The sequence below is a fragment of the Drosophila kikkawai genome, chromosome 2L, assembly GCF_030179895.1.
Source record: "Drosophila kikkawai strain 14028-0561.14 chromosome 2L, DkikHiC1v2, whole genome shotgun sequence".
Lineage (NCBI taxonomy): Eukaryota > Metazoa > Arthropoda > Insecta > Diptera > Drosophilidae > Drosophila > Drosophila kikkawai.
The window spans coordinates 280988-300282 of record NC_091728.1 but is presented as its reverse complement, the minus strand read 5'-3'; the positions used below and the strand labels follow the sequence as shown (position 1 = coordinate 300282).

The 19295-nt window shown below is 37.4% G+C and overlaps 2 long non-coding RNA genes across 9 annotated transcripts; one reads left to right on the top strand and one right to left on the bottom strand.

Annotated features, from left to right (window-relative positions):
* Positions 1 to 7: 7 nt before the first annotated feature.
* On the bottom strand, positions 8 to 18646 carry LOC138927893 (uncharacterized). Its single transcript, XR_011444343.1, has 3 exons — positions 18525 to 18646; positions 759 to 963; positions 8 to 498 (listed from the first exon to the last, which is right to left on the bottom strand). It is a non-coding gene; the product is annotated as an uncharacterized lncRNA (long non-coding RNA).
* Positions 957 to 18538, top strand: LOC121502406 (uncharacterized). 8 transcript variants are annotated; one of them, XR_005990976.2, is made up of 3 exons: positions 957 to 1173; positions 18099 to 18162; positions 18241 to 18538. It is a non-coding gene; the product is annotated as an uncharacterized lncRNA (long non-coding RNA). The 8 variants fall into 8 exon arrangements; XR_011444338.1 differs by lacking the exon at positions 957 to 1173 and adding an exon at positions 17492 to 17691; XR_011444336.1 differs by lacking the exon at positions 957 to 1173 and adding an exon at positions 17492 to 17732.
* Positions 18647 to 19295: the final 649 nt, after the last annotated feature.

Sequence of the window (19295 nt, the reverse complement as noted above, 5' to 3'; positions counted from 1 at the left end):
TTGATATTTATTATTATTTTTACTTTGCGAAAATAAAAACATGTTTTGTGTTTGCAAACACAAAAGGGGAAACGCAACTGCACCCATACACAGCGACAGCGAGAGAGATACATACACACACATGAGAATTAAGAGAAACTCCAAGCTTTTAAACTGCTCTCCTCTTGTTGTTCTTGCTGCTGCACGTCATTCCATCACTTTTGTGTTTTTGCAGCGAATTTCGACGCCGACTGCGTTGCTGCCAGTGCTTTCTTTTGTCGCCGGCCAAAGTGAATTTTGGAATTGCATTTCACATTTCACATTTGCGAAAGTTTCGTTGCACACGTCGGTTCGCGACTTTCTGATTCCCTCTCCTAAGCTTTTACGTGCGCGTGTGCGTGCGTTCGGTCATCATACACTGCAATTTGTTGGATTTTTAGGTGTTTTCAAGATTTCTTACTACATATTGGCCTTTGACAGGTGCGATCGGCCTGCCCGTGCTGGCGAAGTTGTCCAACACTGGTAAGAAAAATGATTAAAAATAAAGATTATTTAAAAGAAATGTATGTAGTAGACTGTGCGTATGTATGTTTTCCGCTCAAGTCTCTTGAGAGTGTGTAGAGCGGCAGAGAGAGAGAGAGTGCAGCGAGAAATTGCAATACACACAAACAAATTGCCACGCAAAAGGCGGCCGGCGTTCGCCCCCTTTCTCTCCCAATTCTGCCCTCCCCTCCCCCTTGCACTGAATGCACTTGGTGCGATTCATTTGCTTTTATTACCATTTTTGTCCCGTCTCTCCACGTCCTCTCTCCGTACTTTTTCGCCCCCGTCGTCTTCTGTGCACTTGGCACTTTGTGCGACGGTGGCAACCCTGGTCGGCCAAGTGCGCTGGTGAATAAAGTTAAGTCTCTACCCTTTTATTCAGTGCGGAGCGCGACTTTGAAATGCATGTGCAGCAGCACCGGAAAGTGCACAATTGGCAGTCTGCAATAAACAATTAATAAAAAAGTTTAAACCAACAATAACTCACGAAAAGGAACCAAAAACTATTTCAAATCAACTCTGTGACTGTCTTCAGTGTGTGCGTGGAAAAACAAAAAAATAATCACAACAAAAAATTATCAAGTGCTACACAAAAAACTTACTAATGGATTTTAAAAACTAAAGAAAACACGTTGTTTGCCAAAATAATGAGTGAGAACCAAATTTCAGATATCATAAAAACTAATTTAAGGATGAACAATTAATTAAGTTTTTTAAGCAACGAATCAATAAACCAAATATATACGTTTTGTAGGATAAATGTTAGGAATACTCCCGAAATAATAGTTTTATTATTCATTTCATAACATTAGAACCCAATACAAGAATAAACAAAGTTCAAAATTAAAGAACAAAAATCACTATACCTAAAAAACTAATAAATCATTTTGTGCTGTACTTTTCGCTAAAAAAAGCGTAAGACCCCCTGAAAAGCATTTTAGGAGAAATTTCTAGCTTTAAATATTGTAAACCAATAATAAAAAAGAAAAACCATCTTAAGCTGAATTTTTTCACAAAGAAAACGAATTAAAAGCAATTAAAACGCATTTTCCCTTGCAATTGATGATGACCTACGACAAAGGAAATGAAGTCATACCCATACATACATGCAGGTACACACACACACATACAGACACCGAAAAAGCAAAGTGCAGGCCAAAAGCGAATGGGCAAAACAACAACAAAAACGGAACAGAGGAGCCCACGGGCAACAACAACTTGAAAATTGCACTGCGCATGCACACACACACATACTCTTACAGCGATCTTGCGGTTGTGTTGGTGCGCTTTTGTTCGGTTGGAAGAAGAAGAGAAAAGAAGAGGAAGCAGCTAAAAAAGCGAAAAATAATTAAAATTGGAAAACTAAGGGGTTTTAGGAATTAATATCGAAATCAGATGAATATTTTTTTGAGCACACATTTTCGGAGCTTTTACTTGGTGTTTGCAAATTTTGTCTTATTTTTTAATGTATGTATTTTATCTTATTTATTTTTATAAAAATATTCGTCATGCCAACGGCAGTTGAATGCACTCGGCCTTTGCCTCGAATGGCTTCCCCTTTTTTTGCCTCTGATAATGATAATGCGACGAATCGGAATAATCGCTTTTTCCAATATATATATACGAAATACATATGTATATAGTATGAAATACCAGCAAATGTTTTCCCTTGTGCATAATACAGTTTAAGTTCAAAGTCGGCTGTAAAGAAGGCTTTTTATCATGAAAGTTTGCTGATTTGGGGGTTTTCATGGTCTAGAAATCTATAAACAATATTCTTTACGCTCTTATAAGAGCACAAAATAAGTTTTCAAGTGAAAGTTTTTCTTATTTTCTTACGAGTTTAAACATATAGCTTAAAAAGTTTAATTATCACCTTAGTTTATTTACTGTATTAATATTATAGTGTTTTACCTCTGACTTTAAATTGTATACAAGGTAAAAACAATATCGGTCCCCAAATATTATCATCCATTTCAGGCAAGTAGGAGTACCTACTTACAAGATTTCTTTGTTCCCTATTATAATAAAATATTCAAAATATTTATATTAACTTAATTTAATATTAAAATACTAAGCTCTAACAATTTTTTTATGACCTCGAAGTGCAGTAGTTCTCGTAGAATGGGACTGTTATTACATTTCCTACAAACTAAACACAAACATTCCTTTGTAGTTGGTGTTTCTTCATGTATAGCTCGCAATTTGAATTACTCATCGTATCAGCGGCATTTCCATAGAAATCAAAGCACACAACAAAACGGATGAAAAGCCAATGTGGGGGAAAAATAATTGGTTAACAGAAATCTAAACTATAAAATCGATTAAAGTCATTGGGAAGAAATAATAGAAAGCTTTAAGGAAATCATAAAAATGAAAACGAGTTGGCGACAGTGTAATAAATACCTCTAATCAAAACAGTAAAACATTTCAATTTTATTTATACATAGATTTAATAAATGTCTAACATATTTTCAAAACTAAAATTAAAAAAAAAGTATATTTTTAAGTCAGACTTAATTCAGGTGCTCCTGTATTTCTTCTCTTCTTCCCTATAAAAAACAGTTGGCCAACTATTAAGACAGGTACTTATCAGTAACAGCTTATGGAAAGATTTAGGAACTTGACAAACAAAAATTGAAAAGTGTGAAAACCAAGAAGCAGTGGCAAGCACTTTTCCCATTTTCCTTCATTCGCTTCTCTTAAATTTTGCATTTCCCTTTTTATACCCTTGCAGGGTATTATAATTTCAGTCAGAAGTTTGCAACGCAGTGAAGGAGACTTTTCCGACCCTATAAAGTATATATATTCTTGATCAGCATCAACAGCCGAGTCGATCTAGCCATGTCCGTCTGTCCGTCTGTCCGTCTGTCCGTCTGTCCGTCTGTCCATCTGTCCGTCTGTCTGTTTCTACGCAAACTAGTCCCTCAGTTTTAAAGCTATCTGAATGAAACTTTGCATATAGTCTTCTATATGCTCTCACTGCTATATATGTCGGAACGGGCCGGATCGGACGACTATATCATATAGCTGCCATACAAATGTTCGATATATTTTTAGAAAAAAAATTATAACTTTGCTGTTTTTCAACATTTTTGCACCATTTTTTAGATATGGCCACTCTATATTATTTAAGAATTTTGGTAAAAATTTTATGAAAATCGGACGACTATATCTTATAGCTGCCATAGGAACGATCGGGAAATTAATCGAAAAAAAATATAACTTCGTTGTTTTTCAACGTATTTTCATCTACTTTAAGTTATAAGCTTTTTTTATTATTCTAGAATTTTGGTATAAATTTTATAAAAATCGGACAACTATATCATATAGCTGCCATAGAAGCGATCGGCAAATGTATAAAATATGTAAAGCTGGGAATGTAAAACTGTAACTGTCAAACTGTAAACATAATAAGTATAGGTAAAATGTAATGAAACTCTGTTTTGTGAGTGTTTTCAGCATTTAAATCTATAATATAAACATCGAAACCAATCTGCAAGGGTATAAAAACTTCGGCGTGCCGAAGTTAGCTTCCTTTCTTGTTTCTGGTTGTGTTTTGGATAAGGAAGAAAGGGATAGCCAGCTGTGGGCGATGGGTGGCGGTGCCAAAAGGACAATGGTTCAAGTGCAAAGAGGACGCCAAGCCGCATGCAACAACGGCAGCAACGAACGCACGAAGGACATGCCATGCAATTCCTCTTCTGTGGTGAGTTTCCGCATATTGCGTATACGCCGTGTATGGTGTGTAGAGCGACCGAGACGGAATGCCCTCAGACAGAGAGAAAGAGAGAGAGAGGGAGAGCGGTGCTATTTATAGAAAGGGAGCTCCGAACCGAGCTCAGCCTTGATTCCGCCCTTGAACTAACATTGCTGGCGAACTATTCCTGTCCCGTCTCCTGTTCCTGTGCGTTTTTTTCTGTCTGTTTCCCCTTCGACAGTCCCAGCCGTCACAGCTGGAAACCAGTCGGCGGAGGGGATATATAGAGAATCGGGGGATATCATCATCATCATCAGCCAGTGCATATGTCGCCAGTCAAGCGGTGATTTTGTGTTTGCGGTTCGCTCTTTCATACTGTCCCATGCATGTCCTTGTTGCTGCCGCCTGTGAACTCAGCGGGCCTTTGACATTGATTTTGTGCATCCTGCGAGCCCCAAACTCAACTCAGCTGAGCTGTCAGTTGCTTATGTCATGCCAAATTTATTTATATGCCGCCCAACACACAGCAAATAATTTGATTGTTTTGCAGACAAAATTAAAGGGAAATTAAGCGGAAAAGTGGCAGTTGTAGTAGTGTGCGTTGAGGAAAAAAAGATATGCTTAAATAAAAATTGTAAATTAAACATACGAATATATTTGAAATAGAATCCCTGAAACAAAGACCGATTTTTAATAATAAGAATCACTCAGCCAAGTTTATTTGCAATTTGAGGAGAACCTTGATTTGTTATTAAACTCTGCATTTGTGTGATATTGGAGATATGGGAGACATTGAAGATATTGGAGAGGTGCTCGATGTTTAGATAGCAGTTGAGATATCAATATTTAGACACCAAAGAAAACATTATATGTGTAGGTTATATAAGCTTTACAAACCAAATGCGAAATTTTAATTTAAAACAAATACTCTTATGGGGTAAAATAAAGCCAATGAACTATTCACATATTTCTTAAATATGTTTTTAATAAATAAACTCATAAAAAAATTAAATATCTATCCTAAACCTCTTTTAAAAATAAATATTTCTCATTAATAACGTACTACTCAAATTTCATATTAAATTCATTGGTTTTTTAGTTTAACATTTTTATATTTAAAAACTTAAATAAACTACTTCAAAATTTTATTATTTCCTTAATTACAATATCTTAGATCTCCAAAAAAAAAGGGAATATTCCATATTCTGTCATTGCAGCCAAGATTTTCTATCTGCATTTCCCCTCGTTTCTTGCCATGCATTTAAAATTGATGCGTAATAAATGCAAAAATAATATGCAAAAAGGCAGAAAAAACGACGATTTTGAGGGAAAAGGCGGAACAAAAGGGGGGGAGGTTGATGAAAAGACAAAAGGAGAAATGGAAAGGCAGCAGCAGCAAACTACAATTGAAACTTGAGCAAACAAAGGGCAGCGTAAAATGTTTGCAAATTGAATTTCAAGTAAATATGAGCAATGCAATGTGAAAAGTAAATACACCGAGAGAAACACAGATGCACAGACACAGAGGCCAGACTCTCTCAGCCATAATAGTTTGGTGTATCTGTGTGGGTTTTAGTATCTTTCGCTGGGTTTCGCTGTGTGTGTGCATCTTTGTATCTATCGAATGCAGTTTGTGCGCTTTAAAAGGAATTCTGTAGTTTATGCATGGGATGCGTTGTCTATATAAAGTTCTGCCTCTCTCTCGCTCTAGTCTTCCCGGCTAGGCCCTCTCTTTTTGCTCTACCTCCTCCCCTCTCCCCCTCTCTCTTTCTGTCTCTCTCTGTTTCTATGACTGTACTGTACGGCGGCCATGGCAACGACGTCATCGCATCATCGCATCGTCGTGCGTTGAGATGCCGAACCTAGCCAGCAATGGCGACGGCGGCGGCCTCTCCGCCACTTACCATCTGCGCCCATCCTCCTGGCCCCCATCATCTCTGGCTGCCATCTCTCTGTCGCCAGAGCGAGGCGAGGCGCGAAGAATAAAACAGAATAAAAGCGAACAAAATAATGAAAATAAAATGTGAAAAATCTACGGTGCAAGCTCTAAAGATTGAAAAAGTCTTTAATAGCAACTAATGGGGAGTTTCTAGGAGTCCAAAGACAGCTCTTAAATCTACAGAATTCTTCTGAAATTTTTTAGTGTTTTTAAATGATATTTTGTTATAAGATTTAAGGGCTTTTAAAAATTATCTATCTTTTAATGATTTAAGATTACCTTAATCAGTTTTATTTATTCTTATAAAAATAATAAATATTTGTTTCCTATATCCAGCCTGCACTGTAAAAAAAATCTAGTCAGGCCACAAACACACCACAAACAACGGAAAAATAAAAGGAAAACAGAAAACAGGCATACAAAAACTAGCCGCAACAACAATGCAAGTACTTCCATCCCTCCCACCTCCTTCCCTACCCTGGCCACTTGCTCCCGAGTCAAGTCCATGTTCTTGGTGGCGTTCTTTTAGCTCTCTCTCTTTTATGTATCTGTATCTATAGAATGCGTTCTCCTGCCTCTTCTTCAGCTGCATCTGCGGAAAACTACGAGGTTTTATGTGGGGAATAGTGGGGGAGGAAGGTAAGCAGCTTAGTGCACAATTAAAGCCTTCTTTTTTTGCCTCCTTTTGGCGAAATATTTCAATTAGGGAGCACAACATATTCACATAACGCATACGCCACGTAGGCAGATTAGAAGGGCTTACGAGATGAGAATCCACAGGGGGAAATAGGCGAAAGGCAATGGAATTTTAATCGTTGAAAATTATGACAGAAGTTGGAAGCTACTATCTAGAAAAATTATAAAGAAGTAACTCCCAAAGAGAGGAAGCGTAGAATTATCATTAATAGCGAGCAAAGAGGAAGCAAAAGATTTTATTGGTATTTGCTAGAAATATTTCCCAGGAATTCTTTAAGAATTTATATAGACTCTTCTCAATACAATTATATTAAAATTCTGCTGGATTTTTAAGCCAAATCCCACACTTGAATTTTGCTAAGAACTGGACTTATTGAAAACCCTAAGAAATTATGCCATTTTCCTATTAACCAATTCCTAAATCTGGCATAAAATCAAACTCTACCATAAAACACTGACAAACTTATATCAAATACTGTCAAATACAGATTTTCCCAGTAAATGCTGCAGCTGCTGCTCTATGTTATGTTGTGTATACGCCATGTTGACAACCTGCACCTGCAGCCAAAGGCTGCTGGCGCTCTGCTTTCCAGCTGCGCCATCAATAACTAACGACCATAATCCTGGTCACCCGTGGCTAGTCATCCTTACCCCGTTCTTCCTTGTTTCATTTACCATTCCTCATCGTCATGACAGCGCGACCGAACGACTAATGCCATTTGGCGTTGCCAGGCAATTGGAGCGCAGATGAATCCACAATTCATGGTAGCAGAAGGGCCAGAAGGAGAGATTAACCCCTCCGCGAAGTGCTCGGCTGACTTTTACGGTGAGTTGAGTGCGCATGTGAAGGAGGATCGGGGTCATCATCTTTCGCCCAAGAAGGGTTCCCTAACTGTACTCGAAATAACGTATTCAGAGCATGACAAAAGGGGAATCCTCGGCGGAAAGGAAACTACTACAAAAAAAAGGGAAGAAGAAAGGGGGATATATGTAGATATATAGAGATTGCATTCCGCTCACACACAAAGGGTTAGCTTTGTCTCTACAGTGCAATATGCAAAAATAAAAAAATGCATGTGTACATCGCTGCCTCGTAATGAATGTCATCCGTTTCACTTTGAATTATGTCATCCCAGTGTGACACACATTTTTAAAGCTTAGATACATACACACACAACTGTGGATAGGAGTGTGTATATACAATCGTGGAATATACATATAAACCAAAACATGGAATGGCCTGACCATAGCAAATGGTCTTTGGTTTCATAAAGCCTTTGTTTCCGTTTGCTCTTACTTCCTATGTACATTTTTGCGAAATTGAGATGTTTTGGATTACTATTATTCTGAATATTAAATAAATAGTGGATAAAACTCTACAGAGTCAGAATAAGGAAGAATGCTTGCCTTGCAATAAATTCACAATTCTATAATACAAACCCATTTTGTTAATTGTGTTATCCGATATGGCTCAACAATTACAGCAAATTGCAATAATTTACAGAGAATATTCCAGCCCCAGACAACAATAGAAAAAACAGCACTGTTTAATATCTGAAATACAGAAAAAATTGGACCAATAAAGAATTGTTCTCACCAAGCAACAATCTATTTAAACGAACCAAATTGAAATGAATGTGAAAAAACTCAGCTATGAGCGTACAATAAGTATCAGTTATTTCATAATTAAAGAGAAATTTGTAGCTTTTCATAAAAAACAAACGTTGATAAAATATAAACTGTATTATGTACTAAAGGAATCAATAAACATTCCTTTTCAATCAAGTTAAAAAAATGTTTACAACAGACAACCCTTTCATAAGCTCAGCAAAAACTCCCTTACACCAGTATCAGTATCTCTGATCGTTGTAGTCATTATTTTCGGGTCTTAATTTCACGAGATTTTATCATAAACATAAAACCGAAATTGCAGCTCGATATCAACACCAGCAAATCCCATTTAATAGTGGTCAGCGCTCTCGAAATTGCTTGAAAATTATATGGTAGCTCCGCGTTAACCCCTTGTTGCCCCCCTCCCTCGCTGAATTTAACGGCACAACTAATTTATGCCGCCAGCCAAGAGAAGAAACTTCTAAAGAATTGGCCCGCAACAAAACAAGAAGAAAGAACTGAGAAACAGAAAATGAACTCGGACTGAAAGGCGGAAGTTCGCCAAAGAAGCCAATTGAATGCAGCAACAAAGTTTAAGAACAAAAATAAAAACGAGGAGAATTGGAGAACAAGTGCAGTTCAGCGAAGCTTTAAAGTTTTTGGGTGAAAGGGAAAAACAAAAAAAAAGGGGATACTCTTACCAAGGGTATCTGAAATTGTTGAAAGTTTAATTCAAAATAACAGAGCTATCAAATGTTTCAATTTCTTTGAGCTTTTTTTATACAGCCAGGACTAAAACAGTTTAAGAAATATAGTCACAAAATAGAAGAAAACTGAACATTTAGCACACAACTTTAAGTTTTTTTTTAGAATATTTACCCTTTCGGCTATCTGCTATAATTTTTTTGTTTTTGACCTCTCATTTGATTAAGAAAGAAAGACAGGGAGAATGGGAATTGCTGGCGGGACAGAACTCCACTTAATTGGCAGCTGCCTTGGACAGGGAAGACGATCGAAGGAGTTCGAGCAAGAAGCAACCGGTTTCCGCAGACACTTTTCCTCAGCTTCTTCGCTAAAAATTTGTGTTTGTTTGGACAACGTGGCGTATGCGTAATTAGATCTCTGAGTGTGTTTGCATTAGCTTCGTTTGCTAATTGGACTAAAGCCCAGCCTTAGCGCACATTGCACTCGGAAGCTAAACAAAAGGAGCGATATAAAGCTGTTCTAGTGCTAACCAACAGAAGTGCACTGAGAGAAAATCGAGAGGGAAACTATTTTGAGACTGAAAACTAGTGAAGAAAATTATAGTTGGTTTCAAAAATCTGAAAAAAATTTAGCCTAATATTATGTTTCTACTAAAATGTTGTACTAAATATAAAAATTTAATTTTTAATATAAAATTATTATAAGACCATAATGCAACATAACATGTATTAGGAACATCCAAGTAAGAAATCCTTTGTAATTATATTTTAATAATTTTTCTAAGTGCTAGACGGGCATTGGCAATGCTTTGAGGCTGATAATGACGATAATGATGATGATGGAATTCAGGTTTTGGACTCTAAACGATCCTCGACTCTAGGGTGCGATGGCAATATGTTATTGCCATCTCTTTTGTCTGCCTTTCGGGGCACCCCACCCCTTTTTAGCAGTGACGTTGCGTTGCATTCTTTTTTATTCATTCTGTTTTTTTTTTTTTTTTTTTTTTTGCAAACGAGCATAAAACGAGTTTTTGCCACTGTTCTTCCCGCTTTTTTTTGCCGCTTCTACTGGTTGTTTCCCCCATAAGCCCCCCAAACCCCCTCTTGTACCCCTTGTTCCACGTACCACGCTCTATTGGACTCTTGATGCGCCACGACTTTGGTTCGTCTACCTTCTGGCTTTTGTTTAGTTGCCATGTTGCATAGGATTTTGAACTCGTTTTGCGTTGCATGTGGCGGCGTCCCTAACCTAACCTAACTTTTCAGCTCGAAAGGCCTGGATTTTTCCCCCTTTCCTGAGGCTTTTGTGTTCAAAAACACACAGACACACACAGAAGGTAGATATAATAAAAAACATACAATATTTTATGGGCTTTCATTGTAGAAATTTCATATATGTACATACGTCGCTATCTCTCATCTGTCGGTCTTTCGTTGCATGTGCTAATTGTTTAATTAACCCGATTTGTACGGAAGCTGTTGACATTACGACTCTCTGTGCTAAATGGGCTTGGAAAGGGAGAATTCAAGAAAAGATTTTTATAATTTCTTTAGTGTTTAATAATGGGAATTAAATAATAAACCATTATTAACAATATACAATACAATATTTTCTGACGACCTACTTTAATTGGGTTTCATTGTGAATATATTTTATTTTCTTCTTTAAAATATTTTATTACCAAACAAATTAAATTTTCCGCCTAGAACCACCTTTGGAAACTTTGAACCTTTTGTGGTCTCCCTTCAAAAATTCTTGTAAACTTAACTGTCTTTCTGGCCAAAAACTTTTCCTGTCAACTGAGTGCAGTTTGTGTGAGTTGCTCCCACATGAGAAAGATTTCTTTTTAATGGAAATAATTGCAATTTTGTGCATAATTTATGACTGGCAGCCCACGCACACTGGCAGAAAAGAAGCGGAGCACTCATAACTCACTCAGGGCAAAAGACAAACGGATGCTTACGCTCTTTCCAGACAACAGCGGGTGTTAAAATAGGATCAGGAATGGCTTCACATGAGTTAAATAAATAAATATTAAATTAAAATGAAAACTTGTTATTAATTGTATATTAAACTTGGAATATGAGCTACGTAGAATATTTTATTGTGATTTGGATAATCTTGAGTTATTATTTTGACCCTAACTGTAACTCTTTGGAGCTCTCTCTATCCTTCTGTCCTCTTGTGGCAATATGAAAATGTTGAAACGTAATTTGTGGCACACATGTGGGTGGGATTTGAATAAAAGCCAGTTGGGCGACTGAGATGACACAGGGTGCAATGGTGGGCTAGGGGGTGTGTGGGGGGTGTAGAATGCAATCAACAACAATGAGAAATTACAGACACCACAGAGCAAAAGGCAACAACAAGAACAACCACAACAAATGTGTGTAAGCTGCGCGTATTTCCTGTCTGTCTCGGTGTGTGTGAATATGCAAAATGAATGAAAATGTCAGAAAGGCAAGAAACAAAAAAATGCACTTGGGGGAATGTTTAGTGGATGCAGAAATTAGATTTTTACTAAATTAAATTTTTGTTGATAAATATTCACTAAAAACTTTGAATAACGAAAAGTTTTCTTTCCGGTTTCTGGATTATCAATTTAGTTTTTAGTGATTTAAAATGTCAAACGTTATTTTTATGCACAATTTTAATTAAATTTTAATTTATTAGAAAAATATAAAAACGTGCACATCTATTTAAGGTAGAATTCGTAAAATAAAATAATTATTTTGCTAGTGCAAATAAAGTTCAATTGAGATTTCTGCAATGTAAATGCAGCGGGTGAAATGCGAAAGAGCAAAGCCAAGGCAAAGGTGTTCTCAAGAGCGACAAAATCAAAAAAAGCTAAAAAACGGGGTAAAGCTCTGCTCTTGGTTTGCCCATTGCTCTCCTCGGCACTCTTTGTGTTTGTGGGCTCTCTTCGAAAGCATGGCGGTTTTTGTTATTGCTGGTGGTGGTGCTGCTGCGCTGCAAGTGCGTGTCATTGACCTTTGAAATTGCATGTTGCTGCTGCTGGTGCTGCCGGCGTCGCTTATGTATGGGGCTGCGCTCCTCTGGCTCTGCGCCATTCTACGCTACTTCGCATTGGAACTGCCACATGAGGCAGCCTGCTGTCTGGTCGGCTCACGTGCATCCCTTCTCTGTCGCTCTTGCCTCTGCTGCTCTTGCTCTCGCTTGGTATTGTTGTTTGTGTGAATTATATTAAGGAAGCAGCTCGCAAAAAAATATACTCGTACTTCTCTGCTTCCTCTTATTCTGCTGCTTATCTTCCGCCTTATTCATTGTTGTTATTGTTGTTGCCCCCGAAAGTTATTTCAATATCTTCGACGGGTGCTTTCCTTTCTCCTTTCCCCGTGGCCAGAAATCGGACGAAGGTTCTTCTCCTTCTCATTTTTAATGAATTTCCTAGCTTATACCTTGGCTGCCTTGAGCATCAATAACATCTTTTTTTTTAAATGAATATAACATAAAAAAATGTTATAATTATTGAGATATAAAATTATTAAATATTATTATTCAGATATACTGAAAAATATATCAAATAATTATGTAAGGTACTGCGAGGAGAAAGGAACCCAACTGGGAATTCTTAATTCTGGAAATAAACCGGAAATTCGCCAAAAAGTATGCTACGTAAATTTGGTGAAAAATTAGTTTAGATTAAAATCGAAAGATTGATACTAAAATGATATTTTAAAAATATTATTTAATTTGTAAAATAATAAAGATTAAAAACGACATTTAAGTCCCTGGAGCGACAAACTTGACATACAAATACGCGAATGCAGACGCGATTGTCTTGCCTCAACATCTCAGGGTCCCAGAGTTTCAGAGTTCCAGAGTCTCTGAGCTTGCAGAGTTTCCCCCTCCGAGTTCATTGAACGCCTTTGCCAGACATAAAGCAAACGCAAACTCAATAAGCGAACGCGGCGAGCAAATAAACAGCAGCCAATAAGAGATACGGACTGTGCAGATATAAATCGCCACCGAAGATACTCTTTTTTCCAAATCCCAAGGAACTGGGCAAAAAGAAAAAAATCTGGGAACAGGTTGACAGGTTCCAGGTTCGGGTTCAAATTCAGGTACAGGCATTGGTACGATCAATCAATATACATTGATTTAGATAATGGACTTTATTTGCTAAAGGGATATATCGCTTAGAAGCTAATTTAATGTGCTACTACTCTTTGAATCTATTTGGTTTAGTCATAAGATTATGATCTTTATTACCTTAAGAGATTCTGACCTATGGAAATTATGTTTCTTTGTGGTCATATTTAATTTATTTATATGATTTTTAAATATTTATTGAGATATTTTTTACTAAGTAGGACAAAGAAATTTCTGGGAAACTAAATTCATTATTTTTAAAATCTTTAGAGATTTTTAAAGTCTTTAAATAATGAAATTAATAGAAAAGAAATTAATATTTAAAGGTCGGTTTCTAATTTATTCGTTTTATAGAACTGCCTTTCTTACGATGCCCCAGAAAAGCTTTACATTTAATCGCGAAATTGCCTTAAGCCCTTAGTGCACTCCCGTAATCCCCAAAATATAAATGCGAGAGCATAAGCACAAGACTCTCTTCCGCGTCATCTGCCAGATGATTTAATTGCTTGGTGGACGGGGCGACAAATAAATAATAATATTGCACAATCTCGCCGCTCAGCTACCAACAAAGAAGTGGCCAGGACAGGCGGAGGCAGTCAAAACAAGGCAAGTGACTTTGGCTTAGGCAAGGGAAAAAGGGAAATAAAATAAAAGAGAACAGAGCCAGACCAAGACCCAGACTCGGCCATAAAAAGGAGCAGTCAATGTACCCAAAAACACAAAAAAGAACAGCCACTAACAGAGGCACAAAGAGCAAGGGAAAGAACGGAGTCAAGCTAAGTGAAGTAAAGAAGAACCGTAGCATGACGCGGCAGAAAGAATAATAGCAACAACCACAACAGAGGCAGCCATGACCCACACCAACAAACAGGAAGAGCGAAACGAGGAGAATGCCAAAACAACACAGCTTTTGCCCAAAATGAAGCGGCAACTGTAATAAAAATGCAGGAGCGCTGAGTTTTGCTCTGCCCTATGGGTGGGAGGGGGTGGCTGTGCAAAAAGAGTGAGCATAGAGAGAGGGCATTTACTCGCTTCAACGCCAAATTTCAATTACAATTACCAATACGAGTGAGTGCGATGGAGACCGCGGTAGAGGAGTGAGGAAAACTAGGAAGTTTACAACACAGGAAAGATAGAACAATACAGAAGAGGATAATGCACAGAAAATATACAGTTTTATTAAAGCAACTCGTTTAGCACAGGCCAAGAAGTAAAGCCAGAAAGTATGCAATGATTTGCACTATTTCCCATTTACTTTCAAAATTTAGTTTTATTTTTTTGACAAAAAAATAACTTCAACATGACCTTAAGGTCTAGTTGATGTTCTCCCTATAAATAGTAATTTTCATAAACAGTCTTTTATGAATAAAAAAATACAATCTAATCAAGTTATCTGTAAACTTTTTCGCTCTCTGTAAGCAACGATGGGGAAGCGACCGAAAGAGTGAATGGAGCACAAACCGAAATGAACGGAATCGCGGGATCGAATGGAGATGGATATGGGATATTGGAGACTATGGAGACTCGCTCTCTTCTTGTTGTTGGGACCATCGTGTTTGGCCATTAAAAATGGCTGCTAACATGGCTGCGAACAACACTCACACTCGCACACACTCTAAAGAAGAGCAACAGACACTGCAGGAGGAGACACATAACACACACACACAAGCAAACAGCAACTCCATTTAAATCGGAGCAGCTCCACGAATGAAGTTGCAAAACAGAACGCCCAAAGGTTAATCAACTTTGCAGCTCCGGCACTCGCCAAAACTCTCCCATCTGCAATAGGGTTGCCGCTGCCACTGCCACCGTGCAGCGCAACTCCACATTTGTTGTTGTCTGTGGCACGAAACGGGAAGCGGCAGCGAAGGAGTACAGTGGAACAGGCAGGCGAAGGCCAAGCAGCAGCTTCTAATTGAATTGGATGGATGTTGTTGACTCTGCTTCACTCTCTTCTCTTCTCCACTCCACCGCCTGCCGCCCCTCTTATCGTTGCTCCCATGGCAATGGCATTGAGTGAGAATCAACAACAGCCACGAGCAGCGCACTGGCTCTTCGAAGAGAGCGTTGCAAGAGTTAGAAGAGTTAAAGAGTGCGGTCTATTGCATAATTTTGTGCAATCTGCCTACGAGTAGGTGCCTTTATTACATGTGTGTAGGTGCACATGTGAGTGTGGCATTGGCTTTGACTTCATGCCTGTGTGTGTGTTGGTGATTTGGCCTTGGTTTTTTGCCAAGCTTCAAGTTGCCACTAATCGGAAAATTGTTTAGTGGCACAAAATTCATTTTAGCAATTAAGCAGAGCAGGAAAATCAATACTTAAAAAGGACAAATGAGGTAGTAATATTTGTACATTTTTGAAAGTCAAAGCTTTTTTTCCATTTACCTTTATTTCCCTTAGGAAGTTTGTAGCAAAACAAAAATATGAAATTCTTAAAATGATTTTATTTAAAATATTTTAATTTTAATTTTAACTTACATAAACACATGTTATTTACACAGTTTATGGGCATTTCCTCATTATTTAATTGGTTTTATTTACTTACCGAGTTTCCCTTCAATAATTTCCACCAATCACTGCAAATTACCATTGAAATGTCGCAGTTTTAATTCAATTTTGTGCTGCCAGCGATAAATGAAAATTAATGGCAAAAATGCCATTTGACAAGGCGCGCTCGCTTGGAGAGAGTGAAGGAAAAGCAAACAGTTTCCAGATGATTGCATCCTGCCGACTGGACAGAAATGAAAATCTACATGCATATATTTTTTGTGATTAATGAGCCTGGGCCAAGGGCCACGCTGCGTATACGCAACGTTTCTCATAAATAATGAAGTTTTAATGAAATTGCAGCACAACAAATTAAATACATGCGGGGAATGATTGATTTAAATGTTTATTAAAGGGAAATATTAAACTTATTTCAAGCTAAATGTGTACAAAAAATAAAGGGGATTTCATACGTGTGGTATGAGTGATATTTTACGCACATTTTTTTACAATGTTTTCGTAGTGCGCTCAGGGTTACAAATATTTTGCTTTGCTCTATATTGTTGTCAACCCATCCCAATGTGTACCAAATTATTACACTAATATTATAATTTATATTTCCCAAAAAAGTAACGTCTGAAATATGAATATTTAAAGCCCTGTGCATTTTCTCTGCGTGTACTAAATTGTTATTTCTATGAAGCTGAGAAAGTAAACAAAAAGAGAGGATTGACCGATAGCCAAAGAGAAGCATCAAAGAGAAACCGAACGGGGTTTGCAAAAAAAGAAAAAGGGAAAAAAGAATGCAAAAATATTTGCAGCGCTGTGTTACCGGTTTTTATGGTAGGAAGGAAACCCGCTCTCGCAGCGCATTAGTGTGTGCAGGGTGTGCGTGTGTGTGTGTGCTGTGAGTGACGACGGCGGCAGCGTCTGTCTGTTGTTGAGGCAGGTCCTGGCCGGAATACGCGAAAATAGGTACAGCCAACGAACTGCTGCGCTCCAGACGACGACCGACGACGGCTGTCTACCACCGAACGAGCGGCGGGCAGGCAGCAGCAGCTCCTTCCTTTTAGCTGCAAAAACATGTGGCAGCACCAATGGGTGAAGACGCAGCAGTACCAGTACCAGTACCAGCGTCAGCGCCATCATATACCATACATATAGCATGCTGCAACATGGGAACTGAACTCGGCAGCACACATATAGCCAAAACACTCGATAGATACAGCCGCCGTCGCAGTCGCCGCTCTGCTCTGCCCACAGCTAGCTTTGGCCATGGCTTCAGGTTCGGCTTCAGCCTCAGTTTCGCTTCTGAGCTTCAGCTGCAGCAACCGCTTCCCACATAAATACATCTGTGTACACTATATACACCCGTCTATATGCTGTTCGTGTCTAACTACTTTTTATTTTTCGGCGATTCCTCCTTCACCTTGGCGGAAAAGGGAAAAAGATGAATATGTAATGCAATTTCAGCCATCGTTCTGGCTTTCCTTTGTTGCAAATTCAATCTGCAGCGGCAGCGATCGGCTTACGTGGCCAGAGGCAATGGGCAGAGAATCCATCGAGGATTAGGCCAAGTCAAGTGGAATTGTCTCTGGCCATAAAAGGAGCACAGAGCAGCAGAGCGGAGCACAGAGAACGCGGGCCATAAACGTGCAGTTTTGCCAAATGTGTAATCCAAATCCAAATATTAAATCAAGAAAGCATTTCTAAACAAATCAATTGAGGATTTTGTGGCAGAGTCAAGTGGAAGCAGCAACGAATAAAGGAAAATATACAAATAGTTCATAAAGCAAATCAAATTGAGGACTTTGGGGATTGATATTGCTTTACGGAAAAAGCATAAATTCATAATAGTAAAAAATAACAAAGGCATAACGTTTCAAAAAGCCACTCAAATATTTAAAAAAGACCAAAAGTAAACTGTGATTGAACTAGTGAAGTGTATTTGATTATAAGGTTTACCATAATTTAATTTAATACTCCTATTAATATAAAAAGATAAAACCCCATCAGTGAATTAACGAGTCAGTGTGCCTCCGAAGTAAACTAAATTAAACAGTGCTTAAAAAAAAACCAAAATAATGAGTAAACAAAAGAAGTTTCAAGTCTTAATTAAATACAATAGTAATTATAATATGGATAGCAAGTCGATTTAATATTTTTCCATCAAACTTTTCGAATAAATACTTAAATATATTTATAATTATTATAACAATACATTATATTAGGCAACTATTTAATCGAATATATATGTCACAGGCTAATTTAAAAATATATTATTATATAATTTATTTTTAAAAATCTATTATTTCTTCCTTGCAGATATCTAATAAGGCTACCTTGATGACTAGTAAGAAGAAACCATAAATGTAACAAGTATTTCAAAGTATCACTCATTTCATTAATATATAAAATAAATAAACCAAAAGAATGCGAATATTAACATTACTTCTTTATCCTCTAGATAAAATCTTGGAGACTACCGCATAATGCAACATTAAATAATCGTCAACATAAATCAAAACTAAATGCAAAGCAATTTGGAAAATATTACGAAACTATTGCAGAGATGACTCAGAGGAAGTCCTTTCATCCTGCTGGAATTTCACAACTTTACGGAAATGGATTAAACGCGTTTTTGCCCTCCACGCCAGATGGGGTTGCTTTTTTCTACTTCCTTACCCGAGACGAATGCAATTCGCACAACGACTTCTAATCCAACACAAGAAAGAAATGGTGCATACTTACATATGGACCATTAACAGAAACCCGTAAATCCGAACTTGTGCTGTTTTATATCTGTTACAAGACCGGCATTATGGGAGTCTGTCAATGCAAACAACTGGTTTTTGGCAACAAAATCAAAACAGACAAACTTTAAAGCACATAATAATAGAGGAAAATTAAAACTAAAACTAAACAAGAAAGGAAGCTAACTTCGGCACGCCGAAGTTTGTATACCCTTGCAGATTGGTTTTGATGTTTATATTATAGAGTTTCATTCCATTTTACCTATACTTATTATGATTACAGTTTGACAGTTACCGTTTTACATTCCCAGCTTTACATATTTTATGCATTTACCGATCGCTTCTATGGCAGCTATATGATATAGTTGCCCGATTTTTATGAAATTTATACCAAAATTCTAGAATAATAAAAAAAGCTTATATCTCAGAGTAGATAAAAATACGTTGAAAAACAACGAAGCTATAATTTTTTTCCTATTAATTTCCTGATCGGTCCTATGGCAGCTATATCATATAGTCGTCCGATTTTCATAAAATTTTTACCAAAATTCAGAAATAATATAAAATGGCCATATCTTGAAAATGGTGCAAAAATGTTGAAAAACAGCAAAGTTATAATTTTTTTTCGAAAAATATATCGAACATTTGTATGGCAGCTATATGATATAGTCGTCCGATCCGGCCCGTTCCGACATATATAGCAGTGAGAGCATATAGAAGACTATATGCAAAGTTTCATTCAGATAGCTTTAAAACTGAGGGACTAGTT